Source organism: Neophocaena asiaeorientalis, unplaced genomic scaffold (assembly GCF_003031525.2).
Source record: "Neophocaena asiaeorientalis asiaeorientalis breed wild unplaced genomic scaffold, Neophocaena_asiaeorientalis_V1.1 scaffold336, whole genome shotgun sequence".
Lineage (NCBI taxonomy): Eukaryota > Metazoa > Chordata > Mammalia > Artiodactyla > Phocoenidae > Neophocaena > Neophocaena asiaeorientalis.
The window spans coordinates 453819-478835 of NW_020174788.1; the positions used below are offsets into that span (position 1 = coordinate 453819).

Below are 25017 nucleotides of genomic sequence, written 5' to 3' on the forward strand. Positions count from 1 at the left end.
CCAGCCCCAGGCAGTTGTCACCCAGGGCAGGGAGAGCCGGGTGGGGTCAGATGCTCCAGTTTGACCAGAAGTAAAACTCTCCTATTTTTTAATTGCTGGTAACTAATTACAAATGTTTTAGCCCCTGAAGGGAGGAACAGGGGGGAAAGTCACTTAGGTAGAAGACAGCCACAGGCTCACATTTGGAGATCTCTGCATCAGAACGTCACTAAGCTGCCTCCCAGCTCAAATATTCTCCCTTCTAGGTGAACATATTAATATTTCAGCTGGGCTAGCATTTCATTCTAAGTTGTTTTTTTTGTTGTTGTTGTTTTAATTGGGGTAATGATTAGAATACAGTTTGTCCTAGGTGTACACAGTCTGGTTCATTCGTACATCATATATATCTATTCACGTACAGATCCTTTTCCCGTGTAAAAGATCACAGAGTGTTCCGTAGACCTCCCTTGCTATGTTCTCGGGCTTTTTGATATATGAACTTAATCTGTATTTGTATAGGTATGGTAAACCTAATCTTAATTTATCCATTGCCACCACCTTTCCTTTTAGATTCGCATAATTTGTAAAAAAAAAAAACAAACCCAAAAAACAAAAAACAACAACAAACTATTCTAAGTTTTAAAGACAACATTTTACTCCTCTGCTGCAGGTGACCAGTCCACAAATGGCCATGTTCTCCTTAGTGTGTCACTCAAGAAAATGATGACATTTCACTGTTTATTTACGGTTAACCATCACTGGGGACTTGGGTGTGTCCTGTCTCTTTCAGCTAGGGGGCCTCCCTCTCACCAAAACCTGACTTCACTTCTATCCAGAAGAATAAAAAGGCAGACACTCTGAGGTTCTCAGTAATGACAATAATTGGAAATCTGCTTCTCTGCAGAATGAATCAACCAACCACACATAACCACCCACTCACTTAGACGCTTCATGCTGATACATAAATATCTACTCAGCAGAGAGTGACTGTGGGCTCTTCATTGCTGATGTGTGGGAGTGGACTTAGATGCTAGTTTGCATCAATTTGGGGGCATGGTAATGCTTCATCTTGCCATTGAAGAATGCCCTGTTTAAGACTCACAGAGCCATGGCCCTCCTCGGCCGCTCCCGCCTCCACCGCACCTCACACAGCTGCCCCACAGCGAGACTGTGCGCAGTATTTTCGCCTCCTAGGTGACCTGTAGGAGTCTTGTTTTCCCTCCTTCTGGGCTCCGTACCATCTCATTTACAGGTAGCCTGAATTATTTTGAGCCGTTCTGCACATCTCTGTTTGTCTTGCGCTTGTCAGAAGGTTGGAGGAAAGTTCTCTTCCATGGCTCATCTTTCTGCATATAAGAGAAATAGCGACCACGTGTTACACTCACGCCTTCTTCCCTGTGTGACCCATGGACTCACAGACCTCTGTGCTCGAATAACTGTCCCTGTATTTCAAGTAGGAGAGTTGACAAAGGTGGATTTATTTCATAGACTCTGGTGTGGTCCAGAGAGGGTGAATCCTGGCACGCTGGATCTCGTGGTGACTGTCCTCCCTCCTATTTTTTTCTTCATTCATAAATACTGAGATTTCCTTTGGCTAGATATTTATGAGCGAGTGTAGGCCAGTGAGGTTTTTCTGTATAAGCAACAGCTTTGTAGAAGATGTACAGTTGTGGGGAGAAGCAGCCTCAGAAGCTAACTGCTCTCAGGATTGTGATTTTTGGAAAAGCATAGGCTTGGGATCAGAGCAGCTGAGCTGACCCCATGGGCGGTAAATGCACAGCTCTGGCCTGTGTGCCCCTCCCACGCCTTCCGCATCACTTGGGCAGACTCCAGGGCCTGTGTGCTGGGGATCTTCAGAGGGCCTGCGGAGTGTACTATCGTTGCTCTTCTGAGTTTCAGGTTGTGTTGACCTGAATGTAAGGCCTACCGTGGCGTCAGTTTCTCTCTTTTTTTTCCCCCCTGTGGCAAGAAGCGGTGCCCTCAAAAGCTGTAGTGCAGGGACCCTGTCAGCTTGCATGCGCTAACACTTTATTATCCAATGATCTAATATGCAACAAGGCAAAGTGCTGCTGCTCATCATTCTGACATAGAATGCTGGGAGAAGTGACTAAATTACTTTCTGGACCATTAGCGCTAGCAGCTATGGTGAACTCACCAGCAGCATTTATGCAAATGCCTGTGAATATACTACTGGCTTTGTTAGGGAGCCGGCTGACAAGCAGTTTAAATGCTCATTTTATTTTAGGGGACATCTTTTTTTTTTTGGCGTGCATGTGTTTTTCTGCCTCCCTCCCTCCGCTCTCTTCCCTTTCTGCACTGTTGGGGGACTTGCCTGCTCCGGGATCATTGGGCAGATCTGAGCGGGTCGGGCGCCTGGCCAGCACCCTTTCTGGGAGTGGGGTTAAGGCCCTGATCTGATGTTCTTCAGATCAAGGTGTTTTCTTTTAATTGTTACGAATTTGTACAAACCTTCATATTTATTTGAAAAATTAGTAGGACTGTATTAATCAAGAGTTTTTATTTGATTTTTTGAGAAACAGTTTGAACTTTTTCTTTTTAATTGGGGTAAAATTTCTTTACAATGTTGTGTTAGTTTCTGCTGTACAGTGAAGTGAATCAGCTACGTGTATACCTATATCCCCTCCCTCTTGGACCTCCCTCCTCCCCTTTCCCCCTCCATCTAGGTCATCACAGAGTTTTGAGAAGATGAACATTTTACTGTCGATGAGTTCTGACCTGAGGACTTAGTTTCCTGGCTCAAGCATAGATGTTTTAAAACACCTCGCTTTTTAAAATGGAAAGCGATTGAAATTTAGCTTTGTGAGCTTCAGATACGAATGAATTAAATCTCCCCTCACAGTAATTACAGAGATTGACATGTGAAGTATAATGGTGCCAGGATCCCAAAATAAAGCAGAAGTGGAGTTTGGTCAAACTGAAAATCCTTTGTAGAATAAAGAGTGGTGTTAGACTTGCTGGGCCTATCTCCTTGCTGTAAGTACAGCAGTAGAGAAAGAATCAGATTTTCCCCACCACCAGTCAGTTCTGACCTTTCCATTGTAGTGGCCCCTTCCAGCTGCCCCTGACAATATGGTGTTATTCTTGCTCTTTAGCATTTGACCTTCTTGAATCCTTTTGCTCCAGACAGAAGCAGTTTTTGCTGCTGTTGGTTGCCCCTGGGTATCCGGCCCCATTGACTCCCAGCTGCACTTAAATTTGTTGTTTTCTGGACATGTGGAGAAAGACAGTTCAGGCTTGGGGAGATTACTCCAAATTGAGAGACAGCATGGAGCTTCCAAAGAAACAAGAGACTCCCTCTCCTCCCTTCTTTGTAATGAGGCCCTAAGAAGTGGCTAGTAAGTGTCCATTGGATCTAATAGGACGAGGATCGGCTGTCTGACTGGAGAGCTGGGTCCGGTCCTGACTCTGCCGTTAACTAGCTGTGTGACTCTGGGAAGGTCCCTTTGCTTCTCTGGCCTCAATTTTTGTATGTTTTCTCAGAGCTGGGTGGGGCCGTCTCTAGACCTTTTAGCATGCACTATTTTTTGGTGCTCTGGACTGAAGCCATTGATGCGTGCCTTTGCTCATCTGATACCTCCTGAGGTGCCTTTGGAGAAACAGGTCTTCAGGAGAACAGAGAAATCCACTGGCTGTTTCTGGTGTAGCCCTTTCTTAGGGTGTCAGTAAGAGATCATTCTTATGTCATGTCGGTAATGGATCATTCTTTCCTCCATTCCTTCATACTAAGCATCTATTACATGCCAGATGGGGAGCTAGGTGCAGGAGCCCAGGCAGATACAGTCCCTGTCTTCACAAAATTATGATGTAAATAGAGAAGAAAGACGCTAAACACAACTTACCACTAACTCATCAGACTTGTGTATAAAAGGGGGACCGTAGGGCTTCCCTGGTGGCACAGTGGTTGAGAATCTGCCTGCCAATGCAGGGGACACAGGTTCGAGCCCTGGTCTGGGAAGATCCCACGTGCCGCGGAGCAACTAGGCCCGTGAGCCACAACTACTGAGCCTGCGTGTCTGGAGCCTGTGCTCCGCAACAAGAGAGGCCGCGATAGTGAGAGGCCCGCGCACCGCGATGAAGAGTGGCCCCCGCTTGCCACAACTGGAGAAAGCCCTCACACAGAAATGAAGACCCAACACGGCCATAAATAAATAATTTTTAAAAATTAAAAAAATAAATAAAAGGGGGACCGTAAAAGGAGTGAGGAGAAGTGAGGTGTCAGGAAAGACTTCTTTGAGGAAATCTCATTTATGCCCAAACCTAAGAGATGAGTAAGTTTTCCCCTGACAAGGGGACAGAAACAAATTTCCAGGCAGATGAATAGCATGTGCAAAGACTGTTTTGCTTAGGTGAGTTCAAGGAACCAAAAGCAGCCTGTGATGGTTCCTGTTGCTCTGGCCACTGAGAGTGACAGGAGACAAGGCTGGGGAAGCTGCTGAGGGTCAGATCACGCAGGCCTGTGTGGATGCTCAGGCCGTGGTCAGAGACAGTTGTGAAATGTCACTTCTGGGGGCCACGCAAGCCTTTTAAGAGCTCAGTGTCAAGTACATGGACTCCTAGTGTGTCGTAAAAGCCCAGGGCAAGATTGCTCTGAGTGGCTTATAACCTTGCCCTTCCCTGCCAGCCTTTGGAAGCTCATGACGGAGATGGCTGTGCCTTGGGGCTGTCCCCCTGATCACTTCTCATTCTATTACTAGTGCATGTGTTCAAAATAAGAAGAAAGTCCAACATTTGAAGAGTTCTTTTTCCAGATGGTTTTGGCTTATTAATTTTCTTTTTCCATAAGTAGCTAAGAAATTTACTTTCTGAACTTGTAGAGACTTACCTGGACAAGTGAAAATAAACTAAACAACAAAGAGAAACATGCCGTCCCAAGTCTCTCGCTCCCCTCCCACTGTGGTCAGTGACTGAACACACAGCTCACTCTGAGTGAAGAGCCACTGAAGTACAGACCGTCATCTAACACACCCTTCATATTCCAGAGAAGGAAACAGACCTGGAGAGAGCATGTCACTGCTTACGCTCACATTGCTAGTTTCCGTCCAAATCCATTTAGAGCTCTTTGCTCTTGCCCATGGTATGCTGGCCAGCAAGTACGGATTTTAGGAGTTGCACAGATGTCGGAGGGCATGGGGTCCATCCCTGATGGCTTTCCAATTCCGGTTGGCCTAGGCTTGCAGGGGTCTCTCTGCGATTCTGGGGATCATGAGAAGAATGTCTGTAAAATCTCACCAACTTCCTGACAGAAATGCAATGCACCTTCAAAACACAAGGGCAGAGGATGAATGCTCAGAGCTTTGCATTTGGACAATGGCCCTTTATAGGACTGGTGTTGGTGCAGAACTCCAGCCAGCCCCACTTAGGTAAGAGCATTTTGGCGAAGGGTCTCGTTTAGCAGAAAAATACGGATGTCATCTTTTGTTACTGAGGGTGGCATGTTACATCTTATCAATTGATTTTCCTACTTGAAAAAGCAAGACAGACACGAGAACAGAACATTAGGGTTAAGAATATCCAGATGTGTCATAAAATAGAGGAAGGAGGCCCCAGATTTTCAAGCATCAAATCAGGCCTTTTTCTTTGAGCAGCGGGGAAGGTGTCTTTTGTCTTCCCTTGCAATAGAAAGGACCCGGCAAGAAGTCAAGATAATGAACAAGGATGTAAGTGAAGACTGATTTTCAAAGTATCCCTTGAGTAATCCATAAAGCAGGTAACACCAGAAATCCTAACACTGGGGATTTGGTAGCCAGCAAGCTCTCGGCATCAGGCAGATTAAAGAGTTCATGAGCCACAGGTCACTGCTAAGCAGGTGATCTACTTTATCTTTATTTGAATATGACACCACCAACAGCATTGCCGACAAAGGAGAAACAGTGCTCAGACTTTGCTGCCCTGCTTAATAGTGACCATGCCAGGTAGTAATATGTATTCTTTTTCTTCTTCTTATTGCTGTTGTTGATATTTGGGGACTATTGTCAGCTAACACTTTTGGAGCATTTACTATGTGCCAGCACTGTGGTAATCATTTTATTTATATCATGTCATCAAATCCTCCAACAAGTCTTATAAGCTATAACAGTTATTATCCTCATTTGACAGGTGGGAAAACTGGGATTTAGAGGGATTAATAACTTATGCAAAGGCACAATTAGAGTTGAAACTGGGAGTCAACCCCAGGTCTGCCTAACCACAGAGCTCTGTGGAATAGTGGCACTAACTATAATGACACAAACACTCATTGAGGCCTGACTGTATTGTGCGCATGGTGCTGTGGGCACCCTGCTGTAAAGATGAGGAAAATGAGACTAAAGAGATGTTAAGTAACTTGCCCAGAGTTGCACAGCAAATAAGTAGTAGATCTAGGATTCAAACCCAGAGAGCCCGACTTCAGAGTCTGTACTTTATAGACTACTTGCTCTATACATTATGCTGGTGTTCTTTGCATCTCTTATCCTACTGTTCTTATTTTTCCTCGATACAAGTGAGGCAGTTTTGCTGGTATCTTAAACAGACCTTTCAAAAGTTAGCCCAGATATATCTTTTTTTGTTTCTCATGGGCATATTGTATAAGTTTACCTTAGAGTTCATTTCCCTTCAACAGCCCTACTTTTCTCATGGCTGTAGTCAAATAAAGAAAATGCTGGTTTCATTTGCTGACTGGTATGTTTTCCGTGGGGCTGGCAAGATAAGAGGGAGACTTGTAATATTTTATTTATTTACAAGGATGTTCTAATTCATCTAGAAGTGGTTTGCTGACCATATGGACTCCCTGGCGTGCATACGAGGTAGAGGAAAAGGAGACCAGGAGAAAGTGTGAGATTTTGAGTTAGATGACAGTTAGGGTACTAACAGTCTCCTTGTTAGGGCACTGAAGGGTTACTAAACCTCATGCCACAGGGACCATGGGAAACGGAGATGGATTCGGGGAGGCAGTTTTCTTCTATGAATTTCTTGAGAAACCTGTGAATTGTGGGAAACTTCCAGTATTTGGTATTTTGTGTGACCTAATAAATGACTGAACCACACCTAACTTATTTTAATAAGCACACAGTGTCAGGGGAGGGGGTGGGGTGACAGAATGGTGCTTTCTGCCTATGTTTTGGACCGAAATGACAGAACTTTTTTTTAAGCCTAATTTTTTGTTTATTATTTGGTTACAAAAGCATCATAATTCCAATCGTGTTTATCTGCATAATTGATTGTTTCAAGCCAAGGGCCTCTTCCTAATTACTTTCTACTTACTTGAGAATATCAAAGGATTCAAGTGATGTGAATATGCAGATGAGAGCTTCTGTGTACTGATCATAAATCTTACTAAGATGAGATATTTAGGGGCACTGACCAGGAGTGGGTTTGAAACATTTCTTTGTTTGAACATTTTCATTCACGCATGCAGAAATATATGAAAACAGAGCACTGTCCCTACTTTGCCACGTGACCTCCGCTATGTACTTTTATTTCTTTGGGCCTCAGTTTCCTCATCTATTAAGTGGGGCTGGGGACAGGGAGCTTGATGAGCCCTTTAAGCCCTGATGATTTGTTGTTTGAGCCCAGCTGATCTCCTGAGCTGCTATACACACAGTGCTTTGGTGAGTGACCACCAACATACCAAGGTGATGTTCACTCCACAGGACAGGTCTGAGGCCAACTTCCTTTTGCCTTGGGCATTTCTGCAGGAGACTGACAGTGAGTTCCAGGAGGCCTGGAAAAACCCATACACAGCCACTTGTGCCTTAGGTAGCTCTCACCCGGCGTTCTTCTCTCTGAATTCCTTCAGCTGGTATGGTGTAGTGTTGAATTCGCTTGGTTCACTGGTTAGCAGTGAGCTTTTTTACTAGGTTTCCCATGCAGTTAGGTGATAGAAAAAAATCATTCAAAAAAGTTTTTTAAATTAGTTATGTCTATCTTAATGCATAAGCGAAAATCAAAAAAACAAAGCAGTCCCAAGTTGTGGTCTCACAGCTATTCTTTTTTTTTTTTTTAACGTCTTTATTGGACTGTAATTGCTTTACAATGGTGTGTTAGTTTCTGCTGTACAACAAAGTGAATCAGCTATACATATACATATATCCCCATATCCCTCCCTCTTGAGTCTCCCTCCCACACTCCCTATCCCACCCCTCTAGGTGGTCACAAAGCATGGAGCTGATCTCCCTCACAGCTATTCTTGCTGAGGGCAAGATTGAACTTAAAGAAAAAGTAAGTCAATGTAAACAAAAATAGCAAGTATAATGTTAATTAAGTCATAGAGTAAGTGGTAGAGGATGGAGCAAAATCAGGACTGAAGCTTGGGAAACACTGTTTTGGAGGGCTTAGGGGTTGGGAGAAGTAATACTTTTTTCATGTCACCAGGAAACAGTATAGGACCCTGGGAAACACTTTTTTTTTTTATGAGTCAAATGTTGTTTTTTAATAGAAAACCTTTTTAGCTCAGTTTTACCATGAGAATAGACTTAATGTCCTCACAGGATTTTGAAAATCAAAATGTCTCCCAAGCTGTTACCTCTGTTTTTATTTTTAAACAAGTAGTGTCTGCATGTCAGAAAGCAGAAATTAGTGTGGAAGGGAGGATTTGAGTCAAGGGAGAGCATCAGCCAGGGTCCACCCAGGCAGCGCATTATGATAATATATACGGAACCAGCTGGACGCTGAGCAAAGCTGACATTGTGTTGTCAGGGGCAGAATCGCCCATCAATTTCCAAGATAGGATTTGAGTTCAAATGACAGAAAGAGCAGCAACTGTGTTGAAACCAATGCATGGGGGGAGGGGCGGGGCAGGCAGGAACCAGCCAAGCCTAAAGACAGGAAGTGCTGGTACCTCCGGAAGTGGGGTGGCTCTGTTTTCTCATCTGGCTGCTACCCTTCCTTCTAACCTTAACATCTGTCAGCGAGATCCACCTGGGCCCTTGCATGATTAGAGCCCAGTGCAGGGGGAGCTTACTGGTGCTAATTTTAACCCCCATGAGAATGGAGTGCCTGCTGCTAGAAGGGGGACCAGAGCAGCTTAGGAAACCCGATTCCACAGAGCCACTGCCTTATCCAGTGAGGAAGCCCAGTGTGGGTGTAGTGGCAGTTAATAACCACTGGAAGATGTCTCAACTTTTTTTAAGCTAGTCTGTTTAATGCCTTAATATGTTAACAACTCTGATGATTCTTCCCTAGTTCGCTGGCCTATTCGTTCAGCATTCAGTCACTCAGCTACTTACATTTATTTACTGACTGCCTACTCTGTTAGACCATAGAGATGCAGAGGTGAACAAGGCAGCCACAATTGTTGACATTATGAAGTATACAGTCACGTGTGTGTGCATATTTATGTGTCGATATAAAGCAAATGATTGCACGTAGAATTACTTAACTTGAAATAATGGTAAGCACTCTACAGGAGAAATACAGACTGCTAAGGGAGCTTTAAACAAGGGAACTCAGCCAAGTCTGAAGAATCAAGGACACTTAAAATTTAAAATAAGAAGGAAGGAGTAGCATTTCGTCAAGCAAGGAGGAAAGAGCAATTTAGGCAGAGGGGAAAGCATATCCAAAATTCCACATGGGAACAAAATATTAGAAGCTTAGGGGAAGAGTAAGCTGGGACAAAGTGAGAGAGTGGCATGGACATATATACACTACCAAAGGTAAAATAGCTAGTGGGAAGCAGCCGCATAGCACAGGGAGATCAGCTTGGTGCTTTGTGACCACCTAGAGGGGTGGGATTGGGAGGGAGGGAGATGCAAGAGGGAAGAGATATGGGGACATATGTATATGTATAACTGATTCACTTTGTTATAAAGCAGAAACTGACACACCATTGTAAAGCAATTATACTCTAATAAAGATGTTAAAAAAAAAGAAGCAGCAGCAGCTTAGGGGAGACCCAAATGGGAAAGTGGCTTAGGTCTTAGATCCATTTTTGAGAAAATAAATTTGGAAATTTCCCATAGGTTGCTTTCTCTTTGACCTGGAGAAGTGGATCCAATGTATTTTTACAATCACAGGCTAACAGACCTCTTTGCCCAGTAAAATGCTAACTTTTAGACCAGTGTTTCGAGTGATGGTGAATTTGCTGTTATGATAGCAGCCTTTGAGCGTTTACTAACATCAGGTTTAATGCTGAGCACTTTATATCATCTCTTTTAATGCTCTTAACCACCATAGGAGGGCACTACTATTACTCTCTCCATTTAGCAAATGAGGGACACTGAAGCCGTCTTTCAAAAATTTGGTTGTGGCCAAAAAGAAAAAAAAGAGTCAGATTTTTGTATCTGCAGCATTTGGACATCCAAGTAGCGGACGCAGTCGGCCATCACCACCGTTCTTTCCCACTCTTTAGTCATTGCTGATTCCCTCACGTTGGACTTCAGAGGTGGAGAGAAATTCTCCTGCCATTTGATCATGTAATATAATTCCTGCTTCAATTGAAGCAAATTGACGACGTTACTCAAAGGCAAATTGAAAAGCCAGATCTGTGCTAAATCCCCAGGGTACGTTAGTTGGCATGTGCAGTGATATATGGGAAGGTGCTTTTCTGGGTTAAGATAAAAAAAATCCTGGTATCACGTCACGCTATCAGGCACCCCATCTCAACCACTCTGTGCCAGCCCTGCAACTTGAAATACTCAGTGGACAGAAATGAAACTTTATAGAAATTAGGTGATCATCATCTTTATCAGATGAATATGATGCCATCAGCATGATTCTAGCGTCCTCAGAAAAAAAAGAGATTTACCTGGAGAGGAGCAAGGGAAAGTCTAAGGCATGGATTGTAGGGCTTTTCTGCCAGCCTGCCTTGGGCAAGTTGGCTAGGAGATGACCTAGTAATTAAAATCCTGCTTAAACGTATGCTGCTGGTCAGTCATAATGAAGGCACCAACATGGGAAACCAGACGGTAACCAGAGAAGGAGAAGAAAAGTGAAACACAAAAGTAACACTGTCGAGACTGTGGGGCGCAGAAATAGAACTGAATTGGCCGAATACTTATCTGACCACTAAGCATGAAAGTGGAACCCACGTATTAATATATTTTTACCCCAATCTGTGCAATTAATATTTTATGTGTGAACATACGCTCCTGTGTTACTGGCTTATTTAACTGACAGTTGCAATCAGCAGGACGCCAGTTGTTCAAACCCACATTCTTCCCCCCTAGTTCGGGAGCGCTGTACAGCAGGAGAACATGGGGAATAGAGGCAGAGACAGCGCCAGGTTTGGGGCTTCTTCTCAACACATCAGTTTCTTTCATCCACCTTGGGGCACAGCAATAAAAATGTCAGAAGACGTACAAATAGCAGTAGACTCTGGCTGTTATTTAGAAGAATGATTAAAATTAATGTGGTTGGTACAAATCGAGAACTCTCTTTTATTCTTTGGCTACTTCTCTTTTGAGCGCAGTTGGGAAGGCAGCAGGCTGAGGAGGTCCTACGCGCTGGTTTGGAGGCAGATGCTTTTAGGTGTGTTATGTGTGGGGCTGTGGGGGAGGGAAATGAGTGCCAGAGAGGTTCCAGAGTGGTTTGTCATTTCCTAGTAGAGCAGGAAAACAGAGTTTGGGTCATTCATTTTTTAAAAATTTATTTAGTTTTGGCTGCGTTGGGTGTTCGTTGCTGTGCGTGGGCTTTCTCTAGTTGCGGTGAACGGGGGCTACTCTTCGCTGCGGTGCGCGGGCCCCTCACTGCGGTGGCCTCTCTCATTGCGGGGCACGGGCTCTAGGCGCGCGGGCCCAGCAGCTGTGGCTCGTGGGCCCCAGAGTGCAGGCTCTGTAGTTGTGGCACACGGGCTCGGTTGCTCCACGGCATGTGGGATCTTCCTGGACCAGGGCTCGAACCCATGTCCCCTGCTTTGGGAGGTGGATTCCCAACCACTGCGCCACCAGGGAAGTCCATGGGTCATTCTTTGCTAAAATATTCTGGCTGAATCACCATGCCAGCTGTGCTCTTCCAGTAACTGTTATGTGCAACAAATCTTTAAAGTCAGACCTCAGATTCCTCTACCTTTCAACTTTGGTAGAAACCTAGAAACTCTTCTTGGTTTGGTTAGCTAAAGCCTGTGGAATCCAATCCTTGTTGCTCAAAAAAAAAAAAAAAAAAAAAAAGACAAGTTGGGGAAAATGTTATTAAGTTACTGTTTTAGGATAACCTATTTAATCAGTAAACTTTTATTATTTTCTTTATATGTGCAAAATTCTGTAATGAACACCACTGAGATGGATAATGTCCAAGTTGAAAATGAAAGTTAAGGGGAACTGTCCTACAGTTTAAAGATGTACGTTCTCACAGTGCTGCTATCACTTATATTTGATGTTCGGATTCTTGACCATGGGTTTAGCGGCCCAACTTAACAGCAGTAGGAAAGCTTCTAAGCCTCAAAGTCTGGCAGTATTTTCAGTGTTCCTGTGTTTAAATTGGCACTTGTGGTATTATATTAGGATGCCATTTTTTTGAACTTGGAAACAGAAGAAGGTAAAGAGAGATTTTACTATAATTCATCTGTGGGGCTGAGTCTTAGGGGGAAAATAACTTTACTTGGAAATCGAGTAGTAATATTCTGTAAAGTTAATAAATATCCACCCTCTATCTTGGGAATAAGGAATTTCACAACTAAGATTTTATGGGACTTTGGCTGTGTTTACATGGTCGAAGTTTAGCGAAACTGAGCAGAAATTTCAGATAAATACCAAAATTGAAGGGTAGTTTGGGTATTTTAAAGATCTGACTTTATCAACCAATATGGATTCTCAAAGTTTCAGGTTCAAGTGAGTCTCCAAGATTCAGTTACCTCATTTGTAAAGTGGAATTTAAAATAACATCTCCTTGCCCACCACTTGCGGTTGATATTAATTGTGATAATTATGGGCAACCACTTTGAAAACGTAACAATGCTAGTTAATTGTCAGGTATTGGTTAAGTGCGGAGCACTGACTATCCAGTTTGTGAATGAATGAGGTCCCTGCCTTCAAGGGATGTGTTGATAGTTGGGTTGTTTTGCGTATATGTGTATATATACACATGCCCAGCTGTATACACACACACACACACACACACACACACACATCTGTTTGTATACAAGGATAAAAGTTCAAGAAAAAGTGAAGTAAGTGACAAATGAAGGAGTTCACTGAAGTTTCAGTGTTTTGTAGACTGGGATAGAAACAGCTTCCCACAAAAGACCAGCCTTTCAGCAAAGTACTATTTGGGTGGAAGTGAGTGGTATGACCTCCTTGAAAAGAAATGGTGGAAACGTGCAAAGCGTGTTTGGAGACAGGGTATTTGGAGAGTCCGCCGTCATCATCTTTATTTTCTTCTTCCCGCCCTTCCTCCTCCTCCTCTGGCAACTCCTCCCCACCTTCCTTCTGTCTCACATTTATTCATTTCTTCCTCTGTGCTGAGCTCTGTAAATTTAGGTGAACTCATTTAAACCTCACAATAACCTCATGAGGTGGGTTCCCTTTAAGTATTATCCCCAATTAGAGTGGTAGAAACTGACACATAAGAAAAGTAAAGTAGGGGCTTCCCTGGTGGCGCAGTGGTTAAGAATCTGCCTGCCAATGCAGGGGACACGGGTTCGAGCCCAGGTCCGGGAAGATCCCACATGCTGTGGAGCGACTAAGCCCGTGCGCCACAACTACTGAGCCTGCGCTCCAGAGCCCGCGAGCCACAACTACTGAAGCCCGCGTGCCTAGAGCCCGTGCTCTGCGACAAGCGAAGCCACCGCAATAAGAAGCCCGCGCACTGCAACGAAGAGTAGCCCCCACTTGCCACAACTAGAGAAAGCCTGCCCACAGCAACAAAGACCCAACACAGCCAAAAATAAATAAATTAAATAAATTAATTAAAAAAAAAAAAAGGAAAAGAAAAGTGAAGTAAGTTGCCCAGGCTGGTAAGTGGAGAAGCTGGAATGTGAGCTGAGACCTCCTGAATCCAGAACCAGTGGTCCCAAGTGCTGCTGAGCCCTTCTTCCAGTTTGGGATAGGTGGAGGGTGAGGTTGGAAGGGGCGAATCAGCCAGACTTGTAAGGGTGGACTTGATCCTGTAGGCTAAGGGGAAACGACAGAAAGCTTCTGAGCATGGCAGTATTGTTTTGAAAGTGGGCATCAGAGGCAGGTTAATCTGGGTTTTGGTACGTACGTGGGACTTAGCACCTAATTAATAATCTGATAGTAGAAATGAATCATAAACAGGCAAGTGTGAATACTTGCCCTTTGCAGTCCAGATAGAACAGCCCAGACTCCAAAGAGTAATTTTTGAGGCGGCCAAGTCAGTCCAACATGGAGTTCAAATGGAAGTGGAGCTCTCACTCTTTTTTGCTCCTCTGTCTGGATAAGTTTGATGATACACATCCTGGTGCTTGTGACGTCACTGATCATCACCACGGAAACATCTGTGCTATGACAAACACTGGAGTGCAGCATCACCGAATGTGTCAGCGAAGAGAGGAAACTGGCTCAAAACGATAAGGTTCTCAATAATAAAAGTTCACTCAAATACATTAGCAGCAGCAGCCTAGGTTGTGGAGAGAAATGTAAGCAGTGCTATTCTGAAAAGCACAAAGCAAGAGTTGTGCATTACTAAAGGTTGGACAAGGTTGATTTTGAGATGCTGCTCACATTCAAAGCGTAGTTTCCTTAAAAAGTCACTATCTATGCTGTCTTGCATAATGACAGTAGAAATCCTTCAGGAGCACGGAGCTCGTCTCCCAGACTGCTTATAGAAAATCTGCACAGCGGAGGAGGGCTAGCTGGGGACTTCTGTGTTGTTCTGGGAGAGGGATTGAACAATCAGAGACAGAATTGACAGTGGTGTGGTTTGTGTCTGTTGTTTGATGAGTCGGTGGTAGTATTAGTCATGCAGTTTCAGAAATTAATAACTAAAAGATGATTGGCCCTCCAAGGATTTATAGAAGTTGCACACTGATGGATCAGATCATGGACTGAATCCAGCTCTAAGTCATATTTAGGTTTGGTTTGCATGTTGCTTTAAGAAACTATGTATTTGTTGCTTTACAATTAAAAATGAAGGCGTTTTATATGAAAATCTGGATGTGCACATTCTCTTAATATCCAGAAGAGCTGGTAGGGCTGGTAGTGCCACATTCTCAAATGGAAACAATTAGGTTAAACTGAGAAGTTGTGTCCCTCTTGGGTAGGGGATACGCTCTACAGTTGGCCACACTCCCCACCTCTCCCATTGTGTTGCCCCTAGCCCATTTTATTTATTTACCTTCCTGCCTGGCCGTGTGAGCACTTGATTTTGTGATCACTGTTGGAGGGATTAGAGATTAATTGTTCCTAGCACAGTTTCTGGCGTGTGGAGGGCGCCCCGTAAACGGTAGCTCTGTTTATTCTCTGTCAGTGACAGGCTCAGTTATTTACACTTGAACCATAGATCAGCACTGTTCCATAGAACTTCCTGTGATGATGGAAATGTTCCGTAACTGTACTGTCCTCTGTGATAGTCACTAGTCACATGTAGCTCTTGACCAATGTGGCTAGTGTGACCCAGAGAATAATTTCTATTTTTATTGAATTTTTGTTAATTAAAAATTAAATTTCAATAGCCACATATGGCCAGTAACTACCATATTGGGCAAAGCAGATTTAAGTAATGGGATTGAACATCCGATGCAGTGTCCTTGTTTAGGATAAAATGTGGAGCATAGGTGCTAGGACTGTGTTTGGTCAGCATGTTTATTTTACAAGAGATTACTTATAGCGGGCTTCATCAGTTAGGATCACCTATTTGGTACCACCCCGTATCACCTGACTTCTAGAATTCTTGTCCATTTAAGGAGCCAGATACACATGTTCTACGAGAGTTATACCAATAAACCTAAGTCATCCTAAGCTTGAATGGGAAGTTTCACTGCTCTCTGCCCCCTGACCTTTCATCAGCTAAGGGTATTGTGTATTTATAATAACTAGACCTATGTGTATAAAAGCCTAAATTTTTGATTAGCTGCTTGCTGCTGCCATTCGTGGTGGCATAGAGCCAGGAATTAGGGTTACCAAGGGGGCTATGGAAAGCCGATGGAGCCCTGCTAGACTGCTAGGGGGATCCTCTCTTCTTAGGGCTGGGGCTGCACAGGCTGCTGGCTCTTGCGTTTCCATCACAAGCATAAATCCAACACACCTAATGACCACGTTGCCCTAAACCAGCCACAATGTAGGATTCTGAATGATCCCTCTTTCATGCAGCTTCTTTATTCCTTTGCACCTTGGTTTGCTTCACTGAGCCCAGCAGTCAGAACCCTCCCCTTTCCTTTGTCACAGGGTTGGAAACCCCAGAACCATCTACCAGGCTCTGGCCCGTTGACAACTTGCCCCAAGCCAGCTTTTCCAACTGAGAAATGAGTAACTTCACTGCTTCCAGGGATAGATGCACAGGAGGGCAAAACAAACATCAGCCTGTTTCGTTGAAGATGGAGCTCTGAATTACAAACCCCCTCCCCTGAGAAAGCCTCCTTAAAAACATAGAAAACCTAATGAACATGATAGAAACAGCTGTTGTAGCTAATTTTATCAAACGATGACTACTACTAATCCTCTTGAAATGGAGAAAAAGAACAAAGCATACATGAATATATTCTGCTTGGATCATTCATCCAGTCGGAATTATATGTCATCTCTTCTTAAAGTCGTATCTGCAGAGAGGATACAGGTCTTGCTTTTCTATCTTTATGTGCAAACATCAACGTAAACCCCTATTAGGACAGTGAATGGAATGAGTCCTAGAATTCAGTAGGAGGAGGAAGACAAAGCCCTCTAACAAAAAAAGTAGATTCTCCGTACGTTTAAATTCCTTCTTAGGAAAATTCTTTGCAAAAATATTTACTAGAAAAAGACCAAGTTGATGTCAACTGAGACTAAGTAGCGAAATGTTAAACTATCTGCACACATCTCTGTTTTGAATGCTGAATTTAGTCTGACTCCCAGACACAAGGAGGCTAAAAATTCATATTCAGATAAGGAAAGGCAAACCTTGGAGAACAGATGGAGCAGAGTTCAGCATAAAGGTTTAATCCTATCAGGCCGATTCCTGTATGACCATCTGGATAATCCGGCACACACATTCAAGGCCTGTTAAAAATACGGCTCCAGCCAAGATTAGCGTCACAGATTTTCCACTAGACTTGCTCATATTTGACTTTATGATTTTCCAGGCCCAGGAAGATTGCTTGCAAATAAACACTTGAGGATTCCATGAAGAAGCAGTGACATGTTTTTTTTTTTTTAACCTGAAAATTGTTTCCTTTCTTCACAATATTGGGTGTCCCTTTTTGGAAAGTGACTTTCATTTCCATTTCCTCCCTGACTTTCATATCTAGAACTTTTCTTATAACAGGATAATCAGGAGAATTGGGCTAAAAATAATTTTGTGCATGAAAGTTCTCATCAGGAAGAAAAGAGTTATTTACCTACTGTATAATCAGAGGCAAGTGAATTTACTATTGTTGCAACAAATATCACAATTGGACCCATGAATAATTCATTTTGAGGATTCTTCCACCCGCCATGATAATTTTTCTCTGTTGCTTTGCAAAGGGGTGGCTGACAGTCATAGGACAAGAAAAAAGAAAAACTGATGGCATTATTTGCTGTGAGCTGCTCTAGGATTAATCTTTTGTACATTTTAATTTTGGATTTGACAGATCAAACTTGAGGTGGAAAGCAGTACATTCTCACCTCTTTGAGTTATAAAATTCTGAGCTCCCAAAATGTTTTTGTTTATTTATTTATTTGTTTATTTATTTATTTTTGGCTGCATTGGGTGTTCGTTGCTGTGCGCAGGCTTTCTCTAGTTGCGGCGAGCAGGGGCTACTCTTCGTTGCGGTGCGCGGGCTTCTCATTGCAGTGGCTTCTCTTTGTTGCGGAGCATGGACCCTAGGCGTGCAGCCTTCAGTAGTTGTGGCACGCGGGCTCAGTAGTTGTGGCACACGGGCTTAGTTGCTCCGCGGCATGTGGGATCTTCCCGGACCAGGGCTCGAACTGTGTCCCCTGCATAGGCAGGTAGATTCTTAACCACTGCGCCAACAGGGAAGCCCTCCTGAAGTGTTTTTAACAAACAATTTTTGCATATTATGAAACAATGCTGTGTTGCGTGTCATTAAATCAAAAAGCCTTAAACAAGTCTTTCAAGTGCAATTTAGAAGTTACAGGTACATCAAAATGTCAAGGTTTTATGCTGTTAAATTTTTAAATCACCCTGTGTAGTGAACCTGCACCAAGTTCTGGATCACAAATAGACAAACTCAGAAATCCCAAAGTGCTTGTCCTGGAATGTTCGGATTACGATTGTTGCCCCAGGATTTCTGTACCAGGATTTCTGTCCTTCCCTTGTTCAGATCTATGTCCACTCATTGTTGAGGAATTTTGCTAATTCAGAACAGAATAAGAAATCTGAAAAATAAATGGCAAGTAGATATGATTTGGACTTGCTCTGTATTTAGCAAATGGCATAGTTTGGAACGTAGGTATTCTGCTAAGTTCAGATACACCTAGACAGCCCCACTGGGTTAACTCTGCCTTGATGTAGATGGATATTAGATCCATGTTTCCATCTAGCAACTATGAATTTTTCCTTCACTTGTTTTCTGAGAGAGCCACTAATGTGAAAGCAAAGGGCTTTCTTGCCAAATGAAGTCACTTTGGAATAAAGGATGAAAAACACTTGAAATTCTTGAACTCCTCATTTAATACTTAATAGATTTAATTGCATCTGGTGTTGAGAAATATCTATATCATGGGTTACAGTTCTCTTCAGAGTGACAAACACACCATCACACACAAACTCCCACATACACACAGGGGGTTGGGGGAGAGAAGGAGGGAGGCTCTTTTGCATATATAATATATGATTCTTTGCCAAGTAATATCTAGATATGCTAGTGGATGGGGCAATAAATGCAAGCCAATAACAAAACCAACCCAAATAAAAACCCTGATAAACAATAAAATGCTTAACTGCATAAAGCAATTACTAAAGAAAATAAAGGAAGGCAGAACTAAATCTGGTTAGTAAAGTTAAAGTAAGAGCATAAGTGTTACAAAGACTGCTCCATCTTGAGTGAGGAAACTGTCAAATTTGTTTATCTGTTTATTAGTTGGCTAGCAGTCTGTGGTGGGGTTAGCATTCTGAAAGTGAAGTTTGCACCCTCTGGTGCTAGGGTTCAGGTCAGGCATTATAACTGCTACTGGTTTCTAAGGCTTCCAGTTGGAGGGTGGGTGAACCCAGAATAGATTCACTTCCTGTACATGGTGAAAATACACAGAGCCAGGTTTCCCAGGAGAGTCAAACCCTCTGTTTGCCCTCTTCCCTGGCCAGCAGCTACTGGATGTCAGGATCAAAGAATGCAGGTGTTGCTCCTGATGAGCTGTGAGCAGTCAGGAAAATCATCATTTCACTTTAGAAAAGACCAGCAAAAATAATAGTTCCAATTAAACAGGAAGGGCAGATAACTGTGCACTGAGTCCAAGTGCAGGTACTTTGTGTCCCCATCCATCTCTGAAACAGGCTTGCTCCCAAGCACAACCTTACCAAAATCGAGTAGATACAAGGGAGAAAGGCCTGAGAGTTGATGAGGTCACAGGTGTCCCATAGAAATGAGCTGAGCTCATGGGTTTCACAACCTTTTCTGCCAAGTCTCAAGAATTTGGGGCAATAAGATTAAAGCTAATTCCTCATTTCTGAAAAGATTGCCATTAATATTCATTCCGGGCTAATGAGAGCCTTAAAAAAAAATTCTACTTTGTAATTACTGATGCCAAATCCACCTCCTCAGTAAGCTTAGCTATGTTAGCAAGTCACTGGGTTGGAAATTTCCTAGGGAAGTTTTACAATCCGCCTCATAATCTGCGATGGTGAGATTATGGTGTATTCTAGTAAATAAACTCTGGTTAGTGGGGAACTGATGATGACAGTAATTGTTATTATAGCAACTAGCGTCCTATGTGCATGGAACATAGTAAAACAGCAATACCCAAGCAGATACTTTCTGCATTTTGCCAGGAGTCTGTGAGGTGGGTACCACCACTGCTTAGAGCGGGTGACTCAGAGAGAGGGTAAGTGACTGCTTCAAGGTCGCACTGGGTGGTAGATGTGGAACTTGAAAAGCTGGAGCTCTGGCCCATTTTCAGATGCTATAATACCCTGAATGTTAAAATCAACTTAACATAATCGCATCTTTCTGTCTTTACTCAGAAGCCATTAAGGGCTGGTGTTGGCATCTTCACCTCCATTGTAAGCATCAGTGTCTGCTCTGTAGAAATGTTCATCAGGAGTAGAGAGTTCTGGTTAACAGAATGCTGGAAAAAGAGGGTTTCCATTTTTTTTTCCATATACCATACACAAAGAAAATGGAAAATAACATTACCTCCACTTCAATGGAACTTTATTTTGAGATTTGGAGTGGGATTAAAGCATTTCTAAATTTGTACCTTTTACCAACTGATTGAGCGTTGTTTCCCCATGGTATTTAAATACAGGGATGGAGAAAAGAGCCAAACACCACATCTCTAGTGAGGCTTCTGTAGTGGGACATCGACTGTCACAAAAGCCTCATTTTGGGGATAAGAGATGGTAAATGCTGCACCCGGGTCATCTATACAGCTACCCCAAACAAGTGAGGTATTGATCACAGTACAAAGAGATTTCAGAGGCAAAAGTAAGAGCAGCCCCAGGACCCTGCTGATAGCTGCGTACACCAGTAATTCACCTCAATGGGCAGGCACCTCTGAGCTCAATTAACCCTTATTCCCAAGGCCCCCCATAAACCCCGAGGTAAACATGGTTCTCCCGGCCCTGGCTTTCTATCAGTGAAATAGATCATTGCTATTGGAGGCTGAGGGGCGATTCCAGTTTATAAATTCACCTCGCTAATAAAAAGCCTGATACTTCCAGTGTGGGTGAGCAGGCATTCGAATCTTGTAATACTGATTCTATAAATCAGTAAATTTCAAACTGCTGAGGCCATCCATGATTTCTTCTGCCTTCTGTGGCTATTGGAAGGAAATATAAACCCTCTGGAAGTAGAGCAGGTGATAGCAAATGGCCCCTGGTGCAACTGTCTGCACACAGAACATTAGTTGTTAAATATGTACTGGAGCCTGAACGATTTCTTTCTTTCGTTTTTTTTTTTTTTTTTTTTTTTCCCCCCCTCGTTCTACCCTCTCTTTTCCTTCTCACCGCAACCATTGTTCAGAAGCAAATTGGAAATCTGGTAATTAGGCCCTGACTCACGGTGTAGTATTAGAGTTCCGAGCCAAAGTTCAACACCCTGAAATGAAATTTAAACCAATTAATCTGTTAGATTTTTATCGCTTGTCCGTGTTTTCTCAGCAATTCCCCCAGCACGTGGCCTTTGATCAACTCTCATACAAACGCTAAAATGTGTGCCTGCTGCTAGCAAGATGGGAATGACATTAACATGGTACTCATAAAACAATCAGAGCAGAGAAGCCCTCAAACAGGCAGGGCATAGTAATATTTAATAAAAGCGCACACATAATCTTCAGAATTAGCATTTTGTGCCTTGCAGTACCTTTGGGAGAAGAGCTTTTATTTGTGGAGTGATCATTATTATAACAAAGAAGAGCTACCTAATAATTTCCACTTTAACTCTGCAATGTGCCACGAGCATTTCAGAGCCATTATGCTAAACTGTGGTGGTATAATCATGTTATTGTCATAGTTTGAAGGAAGGAAAAATCTCCTTTACTTGGGTGGCTGTTGTGAGTGGGAGGAGAGGTTTAAAAAAAAACAAAAGAGAAAAAAACACCCAAACTTTTATTTTTAATGAGATTTAGAACCAGGAATTGGCTTACTGTCCTTGTGGAGACCCAGAGTGTGAAAATTCATTGGCGAGGAAGAAAGACTCTTTCATTAATTAAATCAAGATTTGGCCGGTAAAAGTGGTTTTGTATTCAAATCCACTCCTCTCCCCCATTCCATAATATTTCCTTGGAGATGGAATTGTATTGATTATTACACTCCTGGGCTGGATTGAACTCTTTCATGAGTCTTTTCACCTTCAGATTTCACCAAACCCATCCACCGTGACTATTATAAACTATCTTCCCTCTGCATCTCTCTGGATATCCTGAGTGAAAGAAAAACAAGTCGTTGCAGACGTTCTCTGAGCTTTCTCAGAGAAAACATACCCCAAGAGAAGACGGAAGGGGAGGCTCAGGGTCTGTTACTTAGCACATCTGAGCTTAAAAAAAAAAAAAAAGTAGTATCAATTTGCTCTAAAACGTATAACCTTTATGTCGCACAGAATTAAACGCTCTGCTGTTATTTTTTAAATTAAAACGTATTACCTTAGTATGTGCTCACTGGAAAAATTCAAACCATACAGCTATCTGTAGAGTAGAATTTAATAATCTCCTTTCTCTAGTCACCTTCCTTTTTCATATGGACCCACTGGGGACAGTTCGTGTACATCCTTCCAGACTTTTGTCTGTCATACCTGTTCACACATACCTACACACGCTCATGCATATAGGCTAATAGATATCAGTTTTTAAGTTAACAGAATCACGCTGTTCATCAGGCTACAAATTGATTTTTGTTTTACTTACTGCCATATTTTGACATCTTTCCATGTCAGTTTATAGAAAATTTTTTTCGTCCATTCTAATGACACTCCACGTATCCTACGGTATGGATGTACTATAATTTATTTAATCACTCCCTTATTGGGGGCACCTAGACTTTTATACTGTTTACTGTCAATACTACAGTGAACATGTGTGTACTTGTTATTTTAGGCACGTTCGCAAGTACTTCCTGGGCTGCTTTTAGTCTGGCAAGTTTGTTTGTGACTAGGGTCAAAATGTAAGATGGCAGCCGATGAGTTAAATTTAAGTCCATAAACATTTTGTTTAGCCTACACATTAAAAAATATATATATTGAATTAGTTGCCAGCATTTAAAGATTGGGAAATTTCACATAAAAATCTGGGCTCCTGGCTTCTTTAGAAAGATCAGAAGACCAGGTCACACTGGGACTGCATCTGTGTGGGGATGCCAATGGCTGGAGCTTCCCCAATTCGGTATCAGCAGCCATCCATCTCATGCTTATTCTGAGACCCTGAGCTGCTGTATTCATTTGTGTTTCTTGCCTTGGCCTGTATGGATTTGTGAGTTCTTAACAACTGCTCTTGAGCCTGGTTCATTTAGCTAGTCACAGTGTTTTCTACCCTGCATTATTGACATTATAGCGTTCTTCATTTGCAGGACTGTCTCATGCATGAAAACTTAGCATCTTTGACTTCCACGTACTAAATGCCAGGAACATCCCTTCCTCACCCCTCTCTCTCAGTGGGTCAGTCCATGATTCCTTTACATATTTTCCAATCTTCCCAATGGGGGAGTGCCACAGAGCTTCCTCTCAAGACTGCCATGACACAGATGTATAGGAGCACCTCTGGAACCCTTTGAGGTCTCAACTTAGAAAGGGCTGCCCGACTGACTTGTTCTGAGAATGGCACTTAGTTCCCTAAGCAGGGATAGTGGATTGTGTTGAGCATTGAGGTAGGATGGATCCAGGGGTGCCACTCTTTTCCTTTAGTACTTCCCCCGGCGCTTTTTGTTCCTCCCCCAAAGAAGATGGTATTGTATATTGTTTCCTCACCAGTTTTTCTCTTGAAACTTGATGCTCATTTACCTCTGACTAGTTGACGTGTACCTTTTCTTCTTGATGGTTGAAAACATTATCACTTTCCTTAGGAAATGTCTGAACACATACACACACATCTATACATACATGTACTTACATGCCTTCTATATCCTACAAATAACAAATGGAAAAAAGAGAGCTGGGGTCAAGTATAAAATTGGCAGTTCTTGACCATGTTATTATAACTTCTTTACAATAGGAGAGTCTGTCAAAGATAAACCAACACGCCCTTGTGTCTGCTTTTGTGCAATGATGAGAAAGCCTGGAGGAGTCCATACTTAACTAAAGGAACATGCTTGTGTGATTAAAAAATAAAATTTAAAAAAATTAAAAGAAATCCCAAAGCTAATACAGATAATAAACACCAAGATTATTTTGTGGTTTATGAGGGCAATCACAGGGTCAGCGTTTAATGATACCATTGGATTCCACACTTTGCCATCAGGCAGGAATCTTTCAAGACCAGTTCAGTTAAACCAATATTCTAGTCTTCTCAGAAGTATCCGGGCATATAGTAATACCTTTTCTACTCCACTCTAGCAACTAAGTACTTATACTGAGTTAGAAATTAAGAATTAAGATTTTGAGACATTAACTAGAATGTTTCCAAACTGCTTATATTTTAAGAATTTTATATAGCTGTTGAATGTAGTTTATTTCTCTTATAAATTGCTTGGAATCATGCATCATATTCTATTATTAGTTTAGGAGTACTCAATTATGCATTTAAACGTGGTTACTTTTAAAGGAAGATTTTACGAAAAAGTCCTATGCCTGTGGAACATTGATCACCACCTTTATATGTGTCAAAAATTGAACAAGAATTTTCAAGCCATGAATCATTTACATTTCCTTGATTAATTATTTTGTTTTTAGGAGAAAGTGGGGGAGAGAAAAGGCATCTGAACTGCCCAGTTTTAGTTGTAAATGCATTGCTGTTAGTTCAGCCAACATGAAATGTTTAGTTTGGATATTTCCAAATTTCTCTGTGCAATTTTATAAGATAAATTTGACTCAAAATCAAACCCATTCTGCTTGTTTGTGTGGTGGCACATGAGCAATGGTTCCAGCGGGCTGGGCTTCATATTTTCTTTTCTTCTTGCAAAAGTTAAAGCATGACATTTTGCCAAATTTGACAAAGTCCAATAATTTTTTTGCCAGTTTCTTCCTGTTAAAATTAACTGGTGCTCTCATTGGCTTCAATACTTGGAAAGTCAGTCTAGGGTACTTAATAAACATTTTATTAAAGAGGAGGGTCTCACTTTCTCTCCTTAGACAATATCTCCTTTGCTTTAGAATTTTGCTTTGTTCCTTTTCATAAAAGTGATCATGAAAACAGCAGCATGGCATTGTGGAGT

The 25017-nt window shown here is 42.4% G+C and overlaps 1 protein-coding gene across 5 annotated transcripts in view; it reads left to right on the forward strand.

Moving 5' to 3' along the window:
- The window catches only part of EBF1 (EBF transcription factor 1), a 449793-nt gene that overhangs the window by 326028 nt on the left and 98748 nt on the right, over positions 1-25017 (forward strand). The window lies entirely within an intron of this gene.